Below are 21,430 nucleotides of genomic sequence, written 5' to 3'. Positions count from 1 at the left end.
TCCCCGTGCAACAGCCGGTGCTGCAGCCCTCCTTTCCTCTCCACTCATCCTCCCGCCGGAAAACAACCTACGGGTCTAGGCAACCATTCAGAGCCCTTGAAATAGGGATGGGGCACTTTGGATTTTCACAGAGTAATTTTTTTGGAGGGTGGGGTTGAGTGAATGAATAATAGGTGCATTGCAAATACTAAGTTGCGATTGCCCATCAAAACTTGACTCAAGGATTACTCACTCCAGGTGCCTAAGGAATTGTCTACATTTTTGCATCCATTAAAGACACATGAAATCAAAACCATAATTTGGTCTCTATAATTTGACAACTTCATGGAAAGAAACCACATTGTTGGTACCCAGTGAGAACCCCACTTCCATTTTGGTACTGATGAGACTTGTGCCATCTCTTCTGTGATTTCCTGCTCCACCCTGTGGTTGACCCAGGCGATCAGGGATGACATCAACACCTAAAACCAGAGACAGTGTAAGAACTTCACTATTGCTATGGGGTTCTGTCTCTCCCCTCACTGTGTATAAAGAGACAAACCAGCCCTGCCTTCTCCTTTAATTTTCCTCTTCTCCGCTCTGGGTGTAGGCAGTGAGCCGCAGGAGGCTGCTTCCGCACAACTCCGGTGCTAACGGTCGTTAGGTGCTCACGTGGACTCCTCATCCCTCTCCTTTGACTTCCCCTCAAAGGAGGAAGACCCTTCCCCACTAATACCCCTGCCCTTCCCTCTGACTTCCTTAACTTTCTTCTGAATTCCTGATCCAAACCAGATTCTTGAGACTCACCCTAGACCCATATGTCTTCCTCACCTCAACATCCAGTGCGCACTAAATGTTGTTGCTGGCACCTCAGGTCTCTCTAGACTCCCTCCCTTCCTCCTTCCCACATTCCCTGCCCTGGTTTAAGCTGTGACATCCTGCTGAGGATGGCAGTAGACTCCTGTCTGCCTTCCCTGTCTAGTCCTGCCCCGGACTGTCACTCCTGTGCCGGGCTCCTAGAGTCAGCTGAGAATTGCTATGATGGATAAATTTCACTGCCTCTCAGAATTGAGTCAAAGCTCCTCTTTTAGCAAGGAATAACATGTTTTTAAGAATGTTCCCTGGCTTACCTCTCCAGCTACACCCACTGGCCTCTCAGCAGCAGCTGGAACACATTACTTAATTTCCCCCCAATGTGGCATATTCGCTTAACTTTCTGGGCCTCTTCCTGAGCTCTCTTCCTAGGCTCTTTTTTTATTTTTATTTTTTTAAAATTTTATTTATTTATCTATTTATTTATGGCTGTGTTAGGTCTTCGTTTCTGTGCGAGGGCTTTCTCTAGTTGCGGCAAGTGGGGGCCACTCTTCATCATGGTGCGCGGGCCTCTCACTATCGCGGCCTCTCTTGTTGCGGAGCACAGGCTCCAGACGCGCAGGCTCAGTAGTTGTGGCTCACGGGCCCAGTTGCTCCGTGGCATGTGGGATCTTCCCAGACCAGGGCTCGAACCCGTGTCCCCTGCATTGGCAGGCAGATTCTCAACCACTGCACCACCAGGGAAGCCCCCTAGGCTCTTTTAATATGCTCTGTCTGGATAACTATTCTCAGCTCAAGGGTCACCTCTTCCTTGAAGTCCTCCCTGACTGCTCAGGCAGACTTGACTACTCCCTCCTTTTGACTTCATATAAAAACATCAAAACACTGGTGGCACTACATTATACCTAGTTTTTTTTTTTTTTTTTTTTTTTTTTAAATTTATTTATTTATTTATTTATGGCTGTGTTGGGTCTTCGTTTCTGTGCGAGGGCTCTCTCCAGTTGCGGCAAGCGGGGGCCACTCTTCATCGCGATGCGCGGGCCCCTCACTATCGCGGCCTCTCTTGTTGTGGAGCACAGGCTCCAGACGCGCAGGCTCAGTAATTGTGGCTCACGGGCCTAGTTGCTCCGCGGCATGTGGGATCTTCCCAGACCAGGGCTCGAACCCGTGTCCCCTGCATTGGCAGGCAGATTCTCAACCACTGCGCCACCAGGGAAGCCCTATACCTAGTTTTTAACAGGTGCTATGAGACAAGGAGCTCATCATGCCATTAGGATTATTACAATATTTTTTAACTTTCATCATAGCATATTTTAAACATGTTTTTATGAACTGTAGCATTCAAGGAATGTTGTAAAGGTATATCTGCAGTGTAAAAAACATCTACCACAAAATCAGACACCCATGTGGCTATCACCCAGGCCTTACACATAGGACTTAGACAGTCTCCAGAAACCCCCTGTGCATCCCTCTCTGGTCTCAATCTGCCTCTGCCATCCCCAGTAAGTAACTAGTATCCTGAATTTGATGTTAATTAATAACTTGCTTTTCTTTGTAGTTAAAAAAAAAAAAAAACGCCACCTAAGCATGTATTCCTAGGCAATATATTGTTTAATTGGCTCTCTTTTGGAACTTTTTATAAATGAAATTGTTCTGTTTGTATGCATTTGTGACTTCTTTGATTATTATGTTTATGAGATCTATTCTGTTGATAAGTGTTGTCATGGTTCATTCATTTTGTCACGGTTGCATAAGTTCCATTTTGTGAATACATTATATTTTATTTACTGAATCTATTATTGATGACTTGTTCATAATTTCAAAACCCAGAAAGAAGGCTCCTATGAACTTTCTTGCCCCTGTCTTCTGGCACACATGCAGCTTTGGCAATAGGATATATGCAGCTGGCAGCAGGACATCTGGGTGGAATATACATGCAGTTGAACCTTTACTAGGTATTTCCAAACATTTGCCAAAGTAAGTGTACTAAGGACTGTATCTTTTTAATCTTGGTATCCCTGGTACCTAAGACAGTGAATGGCCAAATACAGTTGCTCAATATACCATTGATTGAAAGTAGAGCAATAAAGTAGGTGTTTGGTCACAGCCCTTGTCTATGAATAGCTCTGAGAAATAAAGTCAAAGCAAGCACCTTTTCCACCCCACCCTCAGCCTACAATGTGGGCCTGTTGGCTTGGTATAGAATGGTGTATTTTAATAATAATAGATATAGGAGTGATATAATTGTAATGTCTTACACAACTTTAAAGAGGATTCTTTAAAGGTCCATTTGAAATTATGGCTGTAGCATGCTGAACCTTCAGAGCAAAATTGGTCTCAACTACTCTTTTAAAATAATTTTATTCCATATTGCTGAGGGGCTAGATCTTGGGAGCTAACCTGCCTTAAAATGTGGGGTTTTCTTCAGTGCTTCTTCTGCAGCTTAGAGTATGAAGATCCTTGACAGAGGAGAGACTAATGCTTCTAGAATGGGTGTGAAAGACCACAAATTTACAGTGCTACACAGAGAAAGACATAGATGGGCTTTCTGTGTAACAAAACACTGCTTAGCCCTGTTAAGATGCAGGTCATAAATTTGGATAAAGCATGAATTTAATTGTGTTCCTTGAAATAAATACCTCTCTATAAAACAATATTTTAGGGATCCTTTCTCTTATCCAAGCCTTCTTTAAAAATTGGTTATTTTTTTATATATATATTTTATATATAAAAAATATATAAAATATGTATATTAAAAGGGTTTCATCTTCAAGGAATTTATGGAAAAGACTCTGACAAGTACAGGATTCTGGTAACTGACTGTACTGCTGAACTGAATGAATAAGCATTTTCAGAACTCTAATGAAAAACTGATGAACTCATAAAAGTGCTAACAAAAGATCAAGATGAAAAAAAAATTAATTACATGAGACTGAGTGAACTGATGAGGCTGATTATAATTTTTGTGACTTTCTGTTTGAATTAAAAAAAAAAAAATCCCACAAGGACTCAGAGGCAAAGAATATACAAATCAATTTTCACTGCAAAGTAAAGGAGCTGTTACAGTGGAGGATTACTGGACTGAATGTCAATATTATGACATAGCATGAGTGTGTTCCGTGTTTGGTAATTGCAATCGTTGTTGCTTCTGTTGTGGTCATCCATTTACAGTGCTTGGTGTCAGTCTATTTTTCTCTTGTAAAAATAAAATACAGTGTGTGTGTGTGTGTGAAAAAAAAACAAAAAAAAAAGTTTTAATTTAAAAATAATTTTGGATTTACAGAAGAGCCACAAAGACAGTGCCGGGCACACCTGTACACCTTTACTCAGCTTCTGCTGATGTTATCATCTTATATAACCATGGTATCACCATGGCACGCTTACCGAAACTAAGAAGTTAACATTGGTGCAATATGGTACTACTGGCTAAATGACAGACTTTATTCTTTTTTTAAAATTAATTTTTATTGGCGTATATTTGCTTTACAATGTTGTGTTAGTTTCTACTGTACAGCAAAATGAGTCAGCTGTACATATACATATATCCCCTCTTTGTTGGATTTCCTTCTCATTTAGGTCACCACAGAGAATTGAGTAGAGTTCCCTATGCTATACAGTAGGTTCTCATTAGTTATCTATTTTATACGTAGCATCAATAGTATATATATGTCAATCCCAATCTCCCAATTCCTCCCCCCCCCCCCGCTTTCCCCCCCTTGGTATCCATATGTTTGTTCTCTATGTCTGTGTCTCTCTTTCTTCTTTGGAAATAAAATCATCTATACCATTTTTCTAGATTCCATATATATGCATTAATATACAATATTTGTTTTTCTCTTTCTGACTTACTTCACTTTGTATGACAGTCTCTAGGTCCATCCACGTCTCTACAAATGACCCAATTTTGTTCCTTTTTATGGCTGAGTAATATTCCATTGTATATATGTACCACATCTTCTTTATCCACTCCTCTGTCGATGGGCATTTAGGTTGCTTCCGTGACCTGGCTATTGTAAATAGTGCTGCAGTGGACACTGGGGTGCATGTGTCTTTTTGAATTATGGTTTTCTCCGGGTATATGCCCAGCAGTGGGATGGCTGGGTCACATGGTAGCTCTATTTTTAGTTTTTTAAGGAACCTCCATACTGTTCTCCATAGTGGCTGCATCCAGACTTTATTCTGATGTCACCACTTTTTCCACCAATGTCCTCTTTCTGTCCAGGATCCCATCTGGGACACTGCGTCCATACAGTTGTCACATCTTCTCCAATCTGACATTTTGTCAGTCCTTCCTTGTTTTTCATGACCTTGGCCCTTTTGAAGAGTACTGTTTAGGCATTTTGTAGAATTTCCCTCAATTTGGGTTTGATGTTTTCTCAGGATGAGACTGGATTATGGATTTTTGGGAAGAAGGCCACAGAAGTGGAAGTGTGCTTATCGCATCATGTGAGGGTGCACAGTGCTGTCAACAGGACCTGTCACCGGCCATGTTAACCTTGATCACTGTATCAGGTTGTGTCCACCAGGTTTCTCCACTGCGGAGTTACGGTTTTTCCCTTTCTGTACTCTAGTCATTAGACACGAGTCAGCAAGTCCGGCCCACACTGAGGAGAAGGGTGAGGAATATCAGAGAGTGTGTGAATGTGTATTAAAACCAGACAGTAATGAATATTTCAAAAGATACCTTGAGGCTATGCAAATACCCTTTTTTTTTCAAACTGCTTCTTTTATATTGGGCAGAAATGGAACATCAGACCCCCAAGAACAGAGATCAGTCAAAAGGAAATTTTGACAATAAAAGTTCTCTAGTTTTTTACTCAAGATGATAAGTAATAATGTTCATTATTAACAAACTGTTTTTTTTCAGGCCTCGGGTGTAAAGGGTTCTCTTGGCCTAAAGGTTGAGCAGTTGAAACCCATGTCATAGGAGGAGGAGCCAAAGTAAGGCTCATCCATAACCAAGCTCTGTGGATAACCGCTCATGACTCTTTCCTTCTCTTGTTTAATTGGCATTGGTGACATCCATTCACAACTTTATTTTTCTATTTTGGGACATTAAGAGTTGGGCTTTGTTAATAGACATACTATTAAGTAGTAAGCATGCATAATTTGTCTAGACAGAGAACAAGAGGTGAACATTCCATTTTTCTGTATTTGTCTCTTGTTACAACTTGTATAAATTATCACTTGGGATAAGGTTCTCCAGGCCTTTTGGTGCCATTGGTGATGTTTTATCAAGCCTATATATTTTTTCTAAGTGAAGCAAATGACTAAGAATACCCCTGACCTACAATGCCAACTTTTCCAAGGGTTTCCTGGCACAAAGAGGAACTTTATATTATTAGTTTGTGAGACTATACCAATTAAGCATTAAGGCCGAGGAAAAGTTCCACTAAAAGAATCCCTTAGGATTCTTGCCTACATTTCCTGGAAAATCATTATGTGAGTTTTAGAAAATTACTCTTCTTCTTAAAATATGTTGGGTTATCCATTTCTTATACTATTCTCTGTCTAAACTAGAGGTTCCTAACATGGGGGGGGGGTCTGAATTCTTTACAGTCTGGGTTCTTATTTGCTAGTGACAGAAACTCCCTCTGCTTCTTTTAAACCAAAAGGGTCTATTAAGAGGATATTGGATAGGAACTGAGGATAGATTTGGAGCTGGTTATGCAGCCAGACACTGTCCTTCCACTCAGGCTGCAGAACGGATCAGTTGAAAGCACATTGCTACTGACACTCCAGCCAGATGGATCCTGGGCCATCCCTCGTTCTTTGGGTCATTAGCTTCCGATTCTGGGTCTTGGTTACGAGTACCTTATTAGCAAAGCTTTTACTATTCGTGCACCATAGCTGTGTGGGAAGCTGGGAAAGTGACGTGTCTCCTTCGGTGGTGGAGTGCGCTTTGACTAACCAGGTGTGAAGCTCCCCAAGCAGAGTAAGGAGGTTCAGATACTGGCAGCCAAACTTAATGACACATATTCACTACAGACCCTCATCTGTAAATTTCATCTGATTCTCAAATAAGTCAGTCATTTTTTAAAAAGAAACACTGCTTTAAATGCTCTATGATAAACATGTATTACATCATAGTAATGTAAGAAAACCATTAAAAACTTATTTCCCTAAACCATGAGTTGACTTTATTCATAGGACTACTGTCAGTCTTTTCTTCTTTTGAGTATAGTGTGAATATCTTTGTGGCTTCTCTGGTATTTGTTTCAGTTTTTCTTTTTTAGAAAAACTATATATTTTCCTTTAAAAAGTTGGTATCCTAAATTTATTTTTCCTTCCTTTTCACTTAGAAATGCGCTTTGGGTTAAAAATGGTGATTGAATATAAACATTTACCCTTGCTCCCTCCTGACACCCCTCCGAAATGGCAGTAAGACATAGGCTCAGAATAACAGAGAGAGTGGGAGTGGAGAGGTTAACAATAACATTTTGGAAACTAGAAAGCAGGAGGATGAGTAGTTAATTGACTTAGCAGATCTGACAACTCTGAAGCCTAAGTCAACAGTGGGGAAAACGTTTACTCAACATTCCACAAACATTTATGGAGTATCTACTGTAGGCTAGGCCCTCTTCTTGGTCCTTTGGACCAAGGTCACTGTTCCTGTGGAGTTACCATCTTGACAGGAAAAGCCAAAGAGTCAACCAGATTTGTACCTCAAAACTTCCAGTGGGCTCAGGAGTTGGGGATACCAGATATCTCTGGAAGTGGCAGTTAATGTAGGGCTGAAACATGAGGATTGATCAAAAGTCTATTTGAGAAGCAATAAGAGCAGTGCTGTCCAGTAGAACTTTCTGCAATGATGGACATATTCTCCATCATTGTCCAGTACAACAGCCACTAGTCACATGTAGTTATTGAGCACTTGAAATGTGGCTAATGCAAGTGAGCAACTGAACTTTAAATTTTATTTGATTTACATTAGTATAAATTTACATAGCTTCTGTGGCTAGTAGCTGCTGTATTGGACAGCATAGAGTTAAATCATCTGTTCCCTCCCCAACCTGGAACAGCTGGATGATATCCCCTCCCCCAATGCAACAGAAAGTTTTGAAGTTTATTCTTTGAACTAAGGGACATAAAGCATTTAAGAGGGTGGGGATACCATATTGAAAACAGGAGGATGACCTGAATTTGAGAACTTGGTTTTCTTCTCCTATTTGACTCCTGATAAGCTGGCAGCCAGCATCTACTTCCAGGCATGAGATTAGGAATTTAGTATCTGAACAATCTGACTAGTCTACGAGAAAAGATCTAAAAATCGTGTTTTAGTGCTGTAATCTTAAATGTGAGCAGACAGTAAGGGATCGCCAGGCATCTGGGGATGGCTTCTCTCTAAAATGAAAGGCACTTAAGCCAAAAAACAAATCTGAGGAGATTTCAGGAAGAAGTAGAAGGAAGAATCAGTTAAGAGATGATTTTGCATTAATAAGGCAAGAATAGAATGCTATAGTAAATGAAAAATCAGAAGGATAAAAGCTAAAAAGGTCTTGGAAAAAATTATGATACAAATCAGAAGCTGAATATAAGATTTGGAAAATAAGATTGTGGAAATCTTCTAGGAACCAGAGTAAGAAGGCAAGGAAAAATGTAAAATAGTAGAAAAAGAGGTAAGAAAATTAGGTCACATGAGGAACTTTAACATCTGAATAATAGAAATTCCTGAATTTGAGAATTGAGTAAATGAAAATGAGGAAATTATCAGATAAATAATTCCAGAACTGGAGATTGCAGCGTGAAAAGAACCATCAAGTGTCCAGCAAAATGGATGAAAATAGATTCCTACTAAGGTACATCCTGACAATATTTCTGAACACTGGAATCAAAATGGTCCTAAAAGCTTCCAAAGAGCAGGGGGAAGATTATAGACAAAGAATCGGAAATCCAAATCACTTTAGACTTTGCATGTGCTCTCCAACCTAGAATTCTGTACCCAGCTAAAATATCAATGAAGTGTACCAGTTGAATAAATATATTTTTGAGACATGCGAGGCCACAAATATTTTACCTTCCCTGCAGCTTTTTCTCATAAAGCAACTGGAAGAAGTGGTTTGTCAAAACAAAGAAGTAAACAAATGATGATGAAGATATAGATTGTGAGAAGAAGGAATTTAACAGAAGTGAGAAGTGACGAAAATTTTCAGGACGATGGTGGAAGGAGATTCCTGGATGAATCTGTGCAACAGAGCAAGAGAGCAACCAGAAGATTGGAGCAGGTCAGAAGGTCCAGGAAGAGAGAATGACAAAAATAGAATTGGTAGTGTTTTAATGTATTGAAAGGAAAGTTGGGTAATCAGAGGAGAGTCTGAAGATAAAGTAGTGAGAATTCCTAAAAAACTAAGCAAACCAGGACTTCCCTGGGTGCAGTGGTTAAGAATCCGCCTGCCAACACAGGGGACATGGGTTTGAGCCCTGGTCCAGGAAGATCCCACATGCCACGGAGCAACTAAGCCCATGTGCTACAACTACTGAGCCTGTGCTCTAGAGCCTGCGAGCCACAGCTACTGAGCCCACGCACCACAACTGCTGAGGCCCACATGCCTAGAGCTCGTGCTCTGCAACAAGAGAAGCCACCACAATGAGAAGCCTGTGCACTGCAATGAAGAGCAGCCCCTGCTTGCCGCAACTAGAGAAAGCCTACGCAGCAACGAAGACCCAACACGGCCAAAAAAAAAAAAATTAAAAAAAAAAAAATAAATTAAGCAAACCAGAAAACTAAGCAAAACAAACAACCTAAGATAAGTATTAACTCTAGGGAAAATAAAAAGTTGTACAAGAAAGAAGGAAAATTCTAATAGACTTCATGGTTCAGTAGTAGAATAGCATTTACATAATCATCATAATGTAAAAGTGAACAATGAGCAGACTAAAAATATGATAAAAATAGGTTGAGGGCATAGAGAATTGGGAAGTACGCCCATGTGGGGGTGAGTGTATGTGTGTGTGTGTGTGTTGGGGAGTTGGGGCAGAGAGAAAGTGAAATACCTTTTTTTTTGGCCATGCCACGCAGCTTGCGGGATCTTAGTTCCCTTACCAGGGGTTGAACCCACGCCCGCGGCAGGGAAAGCACAGAGTCCTAACCACTGGACTGCCAGGGAATTCCCTGAAATACCTATTTTCAATAGGGGAAATCGATAGGTAATGCTTAAAACTAAAAACACAAAAGGAAAAAGCTTACACTTGCTATCAGAAATATGGAGGTAAATGCCCAAATAAACAGTAAGGGTGCTGTACTGGGGTGGAGGGAAGGTTGAAGGAGAGCAATTATTTTCCATGATAACTACCCCTTGTAGAACTATGTGCCTTTTAAAACTCTTTGCACATAAAATTTCAATTAAGATAAAAACAAACAACAACAACCAAACCTTAGAAATGAGGTGTCATTAGGTGGGACGGCAAACTTTGTCAGTTTCTCAAAAGTTGTTTGGGGAAAGATTAAAAATACTATCAGGAGTCAAATTCTTGTCTTTACTTTCCAAGGTTGTAGAAGTAAACTTATTTGCAGCAACAAACATCTGACATAAAATAATAACAACATGGTCTTGCATAACTTTTTTTTTCTCCCTAAAGTAACATAGATATGTTGAGTTGGCCCAGGCCCTTTTCCTACCTTCTCCTGGTAACAGCACTCCTTATCTTTGGGAAGTGGCTGTATTTCCGCTTCAGCCAGTACTGGTGGGTGCCTGCTGGTCCTCTCTCCTGGGCCACAGAGGTGGGCATGTGAGAGAGTTAGAGCTGAGCTCATTTTACTCTCCCTCTGGTCACGTGACTGGCCTAGGCATGGCATTATGACTCACATTAGGCCAACCAGGATCCTTCCCTTTCCTAACTGGAACTGATGGAGAAGAACAACACTTTTTTTTCAGTCTTGTCCATGTGGCTAGAGGGATATAAGCCTGGGTTGCCTGTGGCCATACTGTCTCCAATGTGTAGGGTCAATTGTGCAGAGAAATTGAAGCAAGTATGCAGGCAGATACAGAGATGGGGGGCAGAGGGAAGAGGAAAGGAGGGAAGGGAGACTCTGCGTCCCTGTATCCAGCTGACCCTGAGTCTAACTCCATCCGTGCCCTTTTTGTAGTTTGAACTCAAAAGCCAACAAATCTGTACCCCCTTGTTAAGAATAGAGTTGGAATTTTGTCACTTGCATCCAGAGGATCTGGACTAGTGCTAGCAGCTAGCATGTTTTATATCCTTAGGCAATAAGTTTTCCACGTTAAAGAAGAGAGCATACAGACACGTCCATTACTCTCTGTTTAATTTTTTTTTTTTAATTGGGATTATATCACTGAAGGGAAAAGACTCTCAGATGGTTTGGAAAAGGAATCTGATGTTTAACAGTCAACACACAGGGCTGGCCTGTGCCAACCGCAGCAACAAGAGTCTTTCACTTCTGCAATTTGTACAGAGATAGATTCAATTCAATTCAAAATGAAAAATTAAACATGTTTTTAGAAAATTTCTTAATTTATATATTTTTGGCTGTGTTGGGTCTTCATTGCTGTGCGCGGGCGTCTCATTGCGGTGGCTTCTCTTGTTGCGGAGCATGGGCTCTAGGTGCGTGGGCTTCAGTAGTTGTGGCTCGCAGGCTCAGTAATTGTGGCTCACGGGCTCTAGAGCACAGGCTCAGTAGTTGTGGCTCACGGGCTTAGTTGCTCCGTGGCATGTGGAATCTTCCCAGACCAGGGCTTGAGCCTGTGTCCCCTGCATTGGCAGGCGGATTCTTAACCACTGCGCCACCAGGGAAGCCCCCAGTGAAACATTTTATATTCAATCAAGACATTTACTAAGGAGTTAAAAACCGTGTTTAAGGGTCTAACAATGATCTTCTGGACACTGTTAGCTTTGGTACTTTGGAGAATTCAGAATAAGTATAAAGCATGATCCATGCCCTCATGTCGCTTAAAATCAGTTCACAAAAGATGATGTAGACGTGTGAAATATTTACATACAATATTATAGCATAAGGTCCTTAGGCACTCACCCAAAGGAAGGAACCATTCTCTTTTTTTTTTTTTTAACTGAACATAATTAAACATTTATTTGATAATGCAGAAACATCATCAAAAACAGTCTGACTGCTGTGCTAAGCTCTTAAACAGAGATGTTCTCGGGGGTTACCAAGTTTGGCAGACTTGTATCTCCCTATTCCAAATAGCCCAAGACTATTACCATGTTTAAATGGAAGCTTCCATCTTCCTATAATTTTATTTTTTATTTTTATTTTATTATTATTATTTTTTTAAACATCTTTATTGGAGTATAATTGCTTTACAATGGTGTGTTAGTTTCTGCTTTATAACAAAGTGAATCAGCTATACATATACATATATCCCCATATCTCCTCCCTCTTGTGTCTCCCTCCCACCCTCCCTATCCCACCCCTGTAGGTGGTCACGAAGCATCGAGCGGATCTCCCTGTGCTATGCGGCTGCTTCCCACTAGCTGTCTATTTTACATTTGGTAGTATATGTAAGTCCATGCCACTCTCTCACTTCATCCCAGCTTACCCTTCCCCCTCCCCATGTCCTCAGGTCCATTCTCTACGTCTGTGTCTTTATTCCTGTCCTGCCCCTAGGTTCTTCAGAACCATTTTTTTTTTTTAAGATTCTGTATATATGTGTTAGCATACGGCATTTGTTTTTCTCTTTCTAACTTACTTCACTCTGTATGACGGACTCTAGGTCCATCCACCTCACTACAAATAACTCAATTTCGTTGATTTTTATGGCTGAGTAATATTCCATTGTATATATGTGCCACATCTTCTTTATTCATTCATCTGTCGATGGACACTTAGGTTGCTTCCATGTCCTGGCTATTGTAAATAGAGCTGCAGTGAACATTGTGGTACATGACTCTTTTTGAATTATGGTTTTCTCGGGGTATATGCCCAGTAGTGGGATTGCTGGGTCGTATGGTAGTTCTATTTTTAGTTTTTTAAGGAACCTCCATACTGTTCTCCATAGTGGCTGTATCAATTTACATTCCCACCAACAGTGCAAGAGGGTTTCCCTTTCTCCACACCCTCTCCAGCGTTTATTGTTTATAGATTTTTTGATGATGGCCATTCTGACTGGTGTGAGGTGATACCTCATTGTAGTTTTGATTTGCATTTCTCTAATGATTAATGATGTTGAGCATTGTTTCATGTGTTTGTTGGCTATCTGTATATCTTCTTTGGAGAAATGTCTATTTAGGTCTTCTGCCCATTTTTGGATTGGGTTGTTTGTTTTTTTTTGATATTGAGCTGCATGAGGTGCTTGTAAATTTTGGAGATTAATCCTTTGTCAGTTGCTTCATTTGCAAATATTTTCTCCCATTCTGAGGGTTGTCTTTTGGTCTTGTTTATGGTTTCCTTTGCTGTGCAAAAGCTTTTAAGTTTCATTAGGTCCCATTTGTTTATTTTTGTTTTTATTTCCATTTCTCTAGGAGGTGGGTCAAAAAGGATCTTGCTGTGATTTGTGTCATAGAGTGTTCTGCCTATGTTTTCCTCTAGGAGTTTGATAGTGTCTGGCCTTACATTTAGGTCTTTAATCCATTTTGAGTTTATTTTTGTGTATGGTGTTAGGGAGTGCTCTAATTTCATTCTTTTACATGTAGCGTTCCAGTTTTCCCAGCACCACTTATTGAAGAGGCTGTCTTTTCTCCATTGTGTGTTCTTGCCTCCTTTATCAAAGATAAGGTGACCATATGTGCATGGGTTTGTCTCTGGGCTTTCTATCCTGTCCCATTGATATGTATTTCTGTTTTTGTGCCAGTACCATACTGTCTTGATTGCTGTAGCTTTGTAGTATAGTCTGAAGTCCAGGAGCCTCATTCCTCCAGCTCTGTTTTTCTTTCTCAAGGTTGCTTTGGCTATTCGGGGTCTTTTGTGTTTCCATACAAATTGTGAAATTTTTTGTTCTAGTTCTGTGAAAAATGCCATTGGTAGTTTGATAGGAATTGCATTGAATCTGTAGATTGCTTTGGGTAGTATAGTCATTTTCACAATGTTGATTCTTCCAATCCAAGAACATGGTATATCTCTCCATCTGTTTGTATCATCTTTAATTTCTTTCATCAGTGTATTATAGTTTTCTGCATACAAATCTTTTGTCTCCTTTGGTAGGTTTATTCCTAGGTATCTTATTCGTTTTGTTGCATTGGTAAATGGGAGTGTTTCCTTAATTTCTCTTTCAGATTTTCATCCTTAGTGTATAGGAATGCAAGAGATTTCTGTGCATTAATTTTGTATCCTGCTACTCTACCAAATTCATTGATTAGCTCTAGTAGTTTTCTCGTAGCATCTTTAGGATTCTTTATGTATAGTATCATGTCATCTGCAAAAAATGACAGCTTTACTTCTTCTTTTCTGATTTGGATTCCTTTTATTTCTTTTTCTTCTCTAATTGCTGAGGAGCCATTCTCTTGATGCACCTTCTGGCCAGTTGAGTCTAGAACTTGCTTGTAAGTGTCTCCCCTTTGTAGATGGATGTTTTTTCTCTCTCTCTTTCCTTGAACCCAGGCCTGGGGCAAAGGACCTTGGCTAATGGAAGAGAATAGAGCAGCAAGGCTGCTTTTCCGGGTTGGGTTGTAAATAAACACCCCCGGTACAAACGTGGAGGCCGAAGAACTCCAGTGCTTTGTTAGGAAGGAAATGAAAAGCTCAGCTGTTCTGTAGGCCAGAAATGCTGAGCCTGCAGGATCCTCAGCAGAAGAAAAGAAACTGCTTTGCAATGGCTCGATGCCTCCAGGGTTGCCCTGCTCTCATCAGATGCTTTCCCTGTTCCTACAGGCAGCCATTGCCCAGAGGAGGAGGGAATGGCAAGGTGCCAGCCGTAAATAATGAATAGCACCCTCATTTACATTCTTTTTTAGTGGTGCCTGTTTGCACACAGCATTGCAGGGACCTGGAGCCCGAGGAAATAGGACTTGAAGCCTGCTTGGGTGACCTCCCTCCAGTGTGCCTAGCTCAGGAAAAGGCAGGCTCTTCCTGTCAGACCATCTGGCTCTCTTGAATGTGCTTATTAGTAACAGTGGAGGTGGGTCTGTTAGCCTAGGACAGCATCTCAGAGACAGATGCTGAGTTTATGTGTAAAATATGGCTTCCAGCCAAAGCCCTAATCATGATCGCCTCTGAAGTGGTTCCAATCGTCTGGATGAGGCACTCCGGCTCTTATGTTGTTTGTACAAGCTGGTAGTTAGAGGTGTTGTGTACAAGATATTTGTAGTCATAATTTCTCCAAACAGGTTAAGGCAAACATTATGAGAATCAGCATATTAATGTGCTGTGTTTCAAATTAGAATTATAAACACACTTTCCTCATTGGAGGCCTAATCTGCTAGGAAGAATCCAGATGTTTACTGATGAAACCATTATTTAGGAGCACCTATCAAAGTAAAACAAATTGTTGTTTGAGTGGAGGGAAAAGGCTGCTTTGTGCAGGGGAATTAGGAAAAATTGCTTTGAGAGAGGCCTTGCTTGTGTTGAATTTCCATGCACCTCTTGTTGCTGCTCGAGAGCAAGGGTTTCTTCTAGAAACATCATTTAGCAAATGGGAGTACTGCTGCCCTAGGACAAAACTACAGGCCAGGACAGTGCCTTTCCCGGTGAAGAGGTGGTAGCTGGTATACTGAAGCAGTATTTGGGGAAAAATTGGGTCTCAGCAGCTTTTTCATGTTAACTTTTGATATCAACTCCCCTTCCTCTCTCTGTTTCTGAGGTGAGAGGCAGGAAGCAGTGTTTGATGGCCGTTGACATCTGTGTCCTCTGCTTGTCTCCTGAGCTGCTTTGTGTAGAGCTGGTTCCCCCATTCCTCTCGTTCGGGTGTAATCATTCTGTGAGCCCCTTACTATTTTTAAGGGGGTGCAACCCCACTTTTTGCATCTGTCTGTGAATATATCTTTCTTTCCTCTTCTCTTTTCTTCCTCCTTTCCCTCCATACTGCTCTCCGCTTTCTCATTTTCCCTTCCTTCCCTTCTCTCTCCCTTCCTTGTAGGAAGCACATCTTAGAGAATAGATCCAATTGCTCCTAATTTAGGCAAAGAGCACATGAAAGCAGGAAAAAGCACGAAGATGGGCATTGGAGGTGGTTTTCTAAAATTGAATGCCATCACATGTCTTGTCCTAAATATCTAAAATACTCCTGCTACTATTTTGAAGAGTTCCAATTTATTCACTTTCCCATAGTTTTCTTTGCTGTTGGCAGGTTTTTGGACTGTCCAAGTCCTTCCAGAGTACACAAGGCTGTTTCCTAGCAAATTAACAGAAGTCATTTTGGCAGGCACACAATTTTAGTCATTAAAACCATGAGAGGAATAACAGCTTGAAGTGGTTAGAAACCACAGGGGTGTTTGGAGGCTTCTTTTCTGCTGGATTCTAGAATCTGGCAGCTGCCAAGTCCTGAAAGGATCCAGAGACGCAGCATATCACCTGAAGTTTCTCCACAAAACTGGGAGGGTGCACGTGGCCCCAAGGGCTCATTCACCCCATCGCCTTTGCCACTGCAGGAGACCAGAAACATCATCCCGTAGAGATGAGACTTTGTTCTGTTACTGAAGACGTCTTGATTTATATTAATGCCACCTCATTTTCCTTGAAATAAATTTCGATTTCTCCTTCTAGTCTGTTTCCTGTTCCTCTGTTTCATTCATTCAAAAGCATCTATTAGGCCTTCCTTGTTTATATCTTTTTTATTTTAGCGAGTCCTAAAAGGGACTTGTAGGACTTAACTCAGCTTCCCATCTGCTACTTGAATTCTCTCAGCAGCATCCACTCACCTAGAGTTTTTCCAGCACATAATTGATCATATGCAGTGACAGGATGGACAACTGATGTCTTTCAGTGCAGCCTATTTCACCTCTGGCGACTCTAATTATTAGAATATTATTCTGTGCGTTGGTTTTAAATCTGTTTCTTGGTAACTGCCACTCATTAATATCAAGATTGTTGTGACAATTAAATGAGCTAATAAGTATAATGTACCTAGTGTAGTATCTGACACAGAGAAAGAACACAGTAAAAGGTAACTGCCTTTTTTTTTTTTGGCTGCGTTGGGTCTTCATTGCTGCGCACGGGCTTTCTCTAGTTGCGGCAAGCGCGAGTTACTCTTCGTTGCAGTGCGCGGGCTTCTCATTGCGGTGGCTTCTCTTGTTGCGGAGCACGGGCTGTAGGCATGCGGGTTCAGTAGTTGCGGCTCATGGGCTCTAGAGTGCAGGCTCAGTAGTTGTGGCGCACGGGCTTAGTTACTCCGCGGCATGTGGGATCTGCTCGAACCCGTGTCCCCTGCATTGGCATGTGGATTCTTAACCACTGTGCCACCAGGGAAGTCCCCAAAAGAGAACTGCTTTTATCATTGCTATTACTGGTTCTTGTTCTGCTCCTTGGAGTTGTATAACACGAACCAACACAAACTAGTTCTCCACGTGGGAGCCCTTTGCATAACTGAAAACAACTATTGTCTCACCTTGATCCCTAGTCTTCCTTTCAATATTTTAAGCTAAATATTCCCATTAACTTGGACTATTCCTCACATGACAGGGCTTGAATTTCTTCACTATTGTGGTCACTTGCCTTGAACAAATTATAGCTTGTTCTAGGCATAGCTTCTAGAAGTGAAAGTAATATTCATGTCGGGGTGGGTGCGGGGTGGGTTCTGATTTGTGCATAGTAGCTGTTAACGAGGCCCAAGTCACATTATCTTCTCTGGAAGTTATATCAAATTGGTGATTCATACTGGATTTATTGTTGACCAAGTCTCTTAAGTTTTTCTTTTTTAATAGGATAAACCTATTCATCTACAATTTTTTTCAACCAAAGACACTTATATTTATCATAGATGAATACCGTCTTGTTAAGTACCTGCAGCTTATTATTCTAGCTCTCAGAGACCTCTTTTGGCTCCATCTACATTACATTTTGCTGTTGGACCCACATAAATAGCTTTCCTTGTTTTCTTGGTTTCTTTGTTTATTGATTTGTTTGTTTTTTTGAGGAAATTCTGGGTTTCTGCAAAATGATGTCTTAGTCAGTTTGGGCTGCTGCTGTAACAAAAAATACCATAGATGAGGCAGCTTATAAACTACAGAAATGTATTCCTCACAGTTCTGGAGGCTGGAGGGTCAGGGTGCCAGCGTGATTGGTTTCTGGTGGAGGCCCTCTTCCGGGTTGCAGACTGCTGATTTGTCATTGGGTCCTTACATGGCAGAGAGCAGAGAAGAGAAGCAAGCTCTTCTAACGCTTAAAAGGGCACTAATCCCATTCTTGAGGGCTTCACCCTCATGACCTCATCTAATCCTAATTACCTCCCAGAGGCCCCATCTCCTAATACCATCACATGGGAAGGTGGAGTTACAACTTAGGAATTTTGGGAGGACTCATACATTCAGTCCATAATAGATGAGGAGACTGATGGGGGGTTCGTTGGAAAGGAGAACAAAGAGTGTGGGTGAGCACAGTAGTTCAAAATAGCAGAGTTACTCTGAATTCAGTTAGAGTGAACAGGAACAGAGAAATAAGTAAACACAATAGAATGAGTGACCAGAGGCATGGATTTGGAGACATCATGAAAAGTTGAAAATAACCTAGCTATTCTGGTGGAATGCAATCACTAGCACTGAATTCAATTGACCAAGCATTTGAGCAGCTACGAAAAAACTCGACACTCTCCCTGGAGGGGCTGTTATTAGGATCAAATGAGATCATTATGAAAGAGGTTAGCATGAGGCTAGAAACCTAGTAGAGAATCAATAAAAATGTGTCTAGTAGACATTCATCCTCCCTGGGTACTTCTAAATCTTGACTTTGCCCTTCATCTTTTTCTCTTTAGTGATTTTTCTCTTAGGTGATTGCATCCAATCCATTATCTCTCTTCACTTCTTACATTTTCCATCTCCAGCCTTTCATTTTGTGAACAAACCCGTGTTTGTGGTCTCCTTACTCTTCATGATTTTATAGCCTTTGATCATTCCCCCTTTCATTCTCCATCTTCCCAGGCTAAAGGGCCCTTAGATTTTTTTTTTTTAGTAAATTTATTTATTTATTTTTGGTTATGTTGGGTCTTCGTTGCTGCACGTGGGCTTTCTCTAGTTGCGGCGAGCTGGGGCTACTCTTCCTTGCGGTGTGCAGGCATCTCATTGTGGTGGCTTCTGTTGTTACGGAGCACGGGCTCTAGGTGTGTGGCCTTCAGTAGTTGTGGCTCGCAGGCTCTAGAGCTCAGGCTCAGTCGTTGTGGTGCACAGGCTTAGTTGCTCCACAGCATGTGGGATCTTCCTGGACCAGGGCTTGAACCTGTGTCCCCTGCATGGGCAGGCGGATTCTTAACCACTGCGCCACCAGGGAAGTCCCAGAGCCCTTAGATTTTTAGCTTACGAAATTCTCTATCTCCTCACCCCAGGTGCCCCTCTCAGGACTTTCCTAGCTCTCAGCCTTACTTGCAGAAGGGCTTCTTCTTGGGCTTGTCTCCCAAATCCCCTTGCTCATTTTCCCTGGCCTCCCTGTAATCTGTTTAGTTTCTCCACCTGTAAAGTGGGGCATGAAGCCAGTACTACCACAAGAGGAAGTGATGAGATGTGAGTGGATGAATATAAATTTCCTAAAGCAGAGCACGGCATGGAGGGTCACTCAGAGATGTCATGGTAAAACCATCATGTTCTTAATTAAGTCTCCTTTTGTAATTTGACTTGGAAGCCATCAGTGTGAAATAGGCAGGCCTCCCTTAAAAAGTCACACTGTAGATTTCTGATGAGGAACACAATTTTTCTAACCAGTAACAACTCATTTTAGCCTCCTGGTAACATGCTTTTGTCACTTGTGTGGAGAATTGTGACAAAGAAAGCCCGGTTGAAGTCATTCACTCTGTCCTACTCCCACCTAAACCATACCCTAGGTGGTTGATAGCTCTTAGAATCTGGACTTAGGGATTCCATGAGCCTGATAGGAGCACACCTCTGAAAAATGTTGACCTCTATCTCACCTGTGAACTTCTCTACCATTAACAAGAGTGATGATGATATTGATGATACTATTTTTGAGCTACCTACTATGTGCCAGGTACCGTGCTAGGTCCTGGGGTCAAAAGGATAAACAAGATAGTCATAGATGAGTGACCATCTACATAGCGCTCCTACCCCAGTGCCTGGCACATGGTAGGGAAAAAAAAGTGATGCTCAGTGTTTAAGTGATCTCCAAGGAGGTCTTTCAGATTCTTGAAAAAATAACAACTTCATATGAGGCTCAAAATACATCCGCTCCATCAAATTCAGCTCCTTGGCGAGTGATGTGACTCTGAGATTAAGTTGCTTTTGGGGCCCCTTCAGTTCTCACAAGCTTATTACATGAGCCCGACTTTGGGTTACTTCCTGTTTAGTTCCTTCAGACTTGTCCTTGGTGCCCCACACTGTTACATGGAGCACATCTTTAGACCAGAGCTGGCAGAGTGTGTTATAGAAAAGAGATGGCTGAGGCAGTAGGGCATTCAGTTCATCTGGATGACTTTTCTAGGTGTAAGTGTCAGCCAGAACTTAGGAAGATAATGCTTTTCTCCCTCACTTTCTCCCTTTTCTTTCCCCTCAGTTACTGACAGCAAATGGTTCTTTTTTTTTAAATTAATTAATTAATTAATTAATTAATTAATGGCTGTGTTGGGTCTTAGTTTCTGCGTGAGGGCTTTCTCCAGTTGCGGCGAGCGGGGGCCACTCTTCATCGCGGTGCGCGGGCCTCTCATTATCGCGGCCTCTCTTGTTGCGGAGCACAGGCTCCAGACGCACAGGCTCAGCAATTGTGGCTCACGGGCCTAGTTGCTCCGTGGCATGTGGGATCTTCCCAGACCCCACTGTGGCACCAGGGAAGCCTGGTTCTTAATTGTTAAACAAGTAAGCTGTTCTTAAATTGCTTTGAAAATAGGGATGACATCGACAAACCATGCTAGAGCTCTCTTTTGTTAGTTGGAACATGGCAGTACTATTGCTGTAGCCAGGCTCTGTGTGCGTGTGTGTGTTGTGTGTGAAGTACAGTGTGTTTGTTAAATGCTCTTGATTAGCTTAACTCATGCTTGCCCAGGTCTTTGTGGCTTTAATTTCAGTTTTAAATGACATTCGGTGGTGGATACATAAGGTACTTTGCTCCTTCTGCCTCTTAGGGCCCATTTGTTAATTTACCCATCTCACTACACCTGATAGCCTCTGGGTCCTAAGGAAGTTAATGCTCCCATTGAAAGTGAGCAACTTTATTCCTGAGCTTTCCACATTAGAAGGATCATCCCCAATGTTTTTGAATTACTTACAGAGGTGAAAAATATCTTTATTTTCTATTTGATGACACTTCTGGGTAATGTGAGGAATTACAGTATAATACCTTAGCTTGGAAAGGATTTTACTCCAAAATACAATCAAGTCAGATTCTCAGCTGTTGCCTGTTAAGTGCCAGTTTGACTTTCGAAATGATCTGAATTTAGTGATTTGGAGAACCCCACAGTCAGCAGCTATAACTTTCATCCACTTGAAACCCATTTGGCCATGACTGATGAAGGGGCTCACTGTGTTTGGGAGGATTGAACTGGAGCAATTGGGAATGGAAACATAAGACCTAATGATGGAGGATCTTCTGTGCAACTTCAAGGTCCAGATTTATGTTCACTTTAAACACTCTTAC

The 21,430-nt window shown here is 41.5% G+C and overlaps 1 protein-coding gene and 1 long non-coding RNA gene across 4 annotated transcripts in view; one reads left to right on the top strand and one right to left on the bottom strand.

Annotated features, from left to right (window-relative positions):
* LOC309626823 (uncharacterized protein) overlaps positions 1 to 21,430 on the top strand; it is a 426,800-nt gene that overhangs the window by 30,180 nt on the left and 375,190 nt on the right. The window lies entirely within an intron of this gene.
* Positions 1,231 to 20,376, bottom strand: LOC309626050. Its single transcript, XR_014242936.1, has 2 exons — positions 2,019 to 20,376; positions 1,231 to 1,697 (listed from the first exon to the last, which is right to left on the bottom strand). It is a non-coding gene; the product is annotated as an uncharacterized lncRNA (long non-coding RNA).

Source organism: Balaenoptera borealis (assembly GCF_965194805.1).
Source record: "Balaenoptera borealis genome assembly, chromosome: 3".
NCBI classification, from domain to species: Eukaryota; Metazoa; Chordata; class Mammalia; order Artiodactyla; family Balaenopteridae; genus Balaenoptera; species Balaenoptera borealis.
The sequence above is the reverse complement of the archived record's forward strand: the minus strand, read 5'-3'. Positions and strand labels throughout refer to the sequence as shown.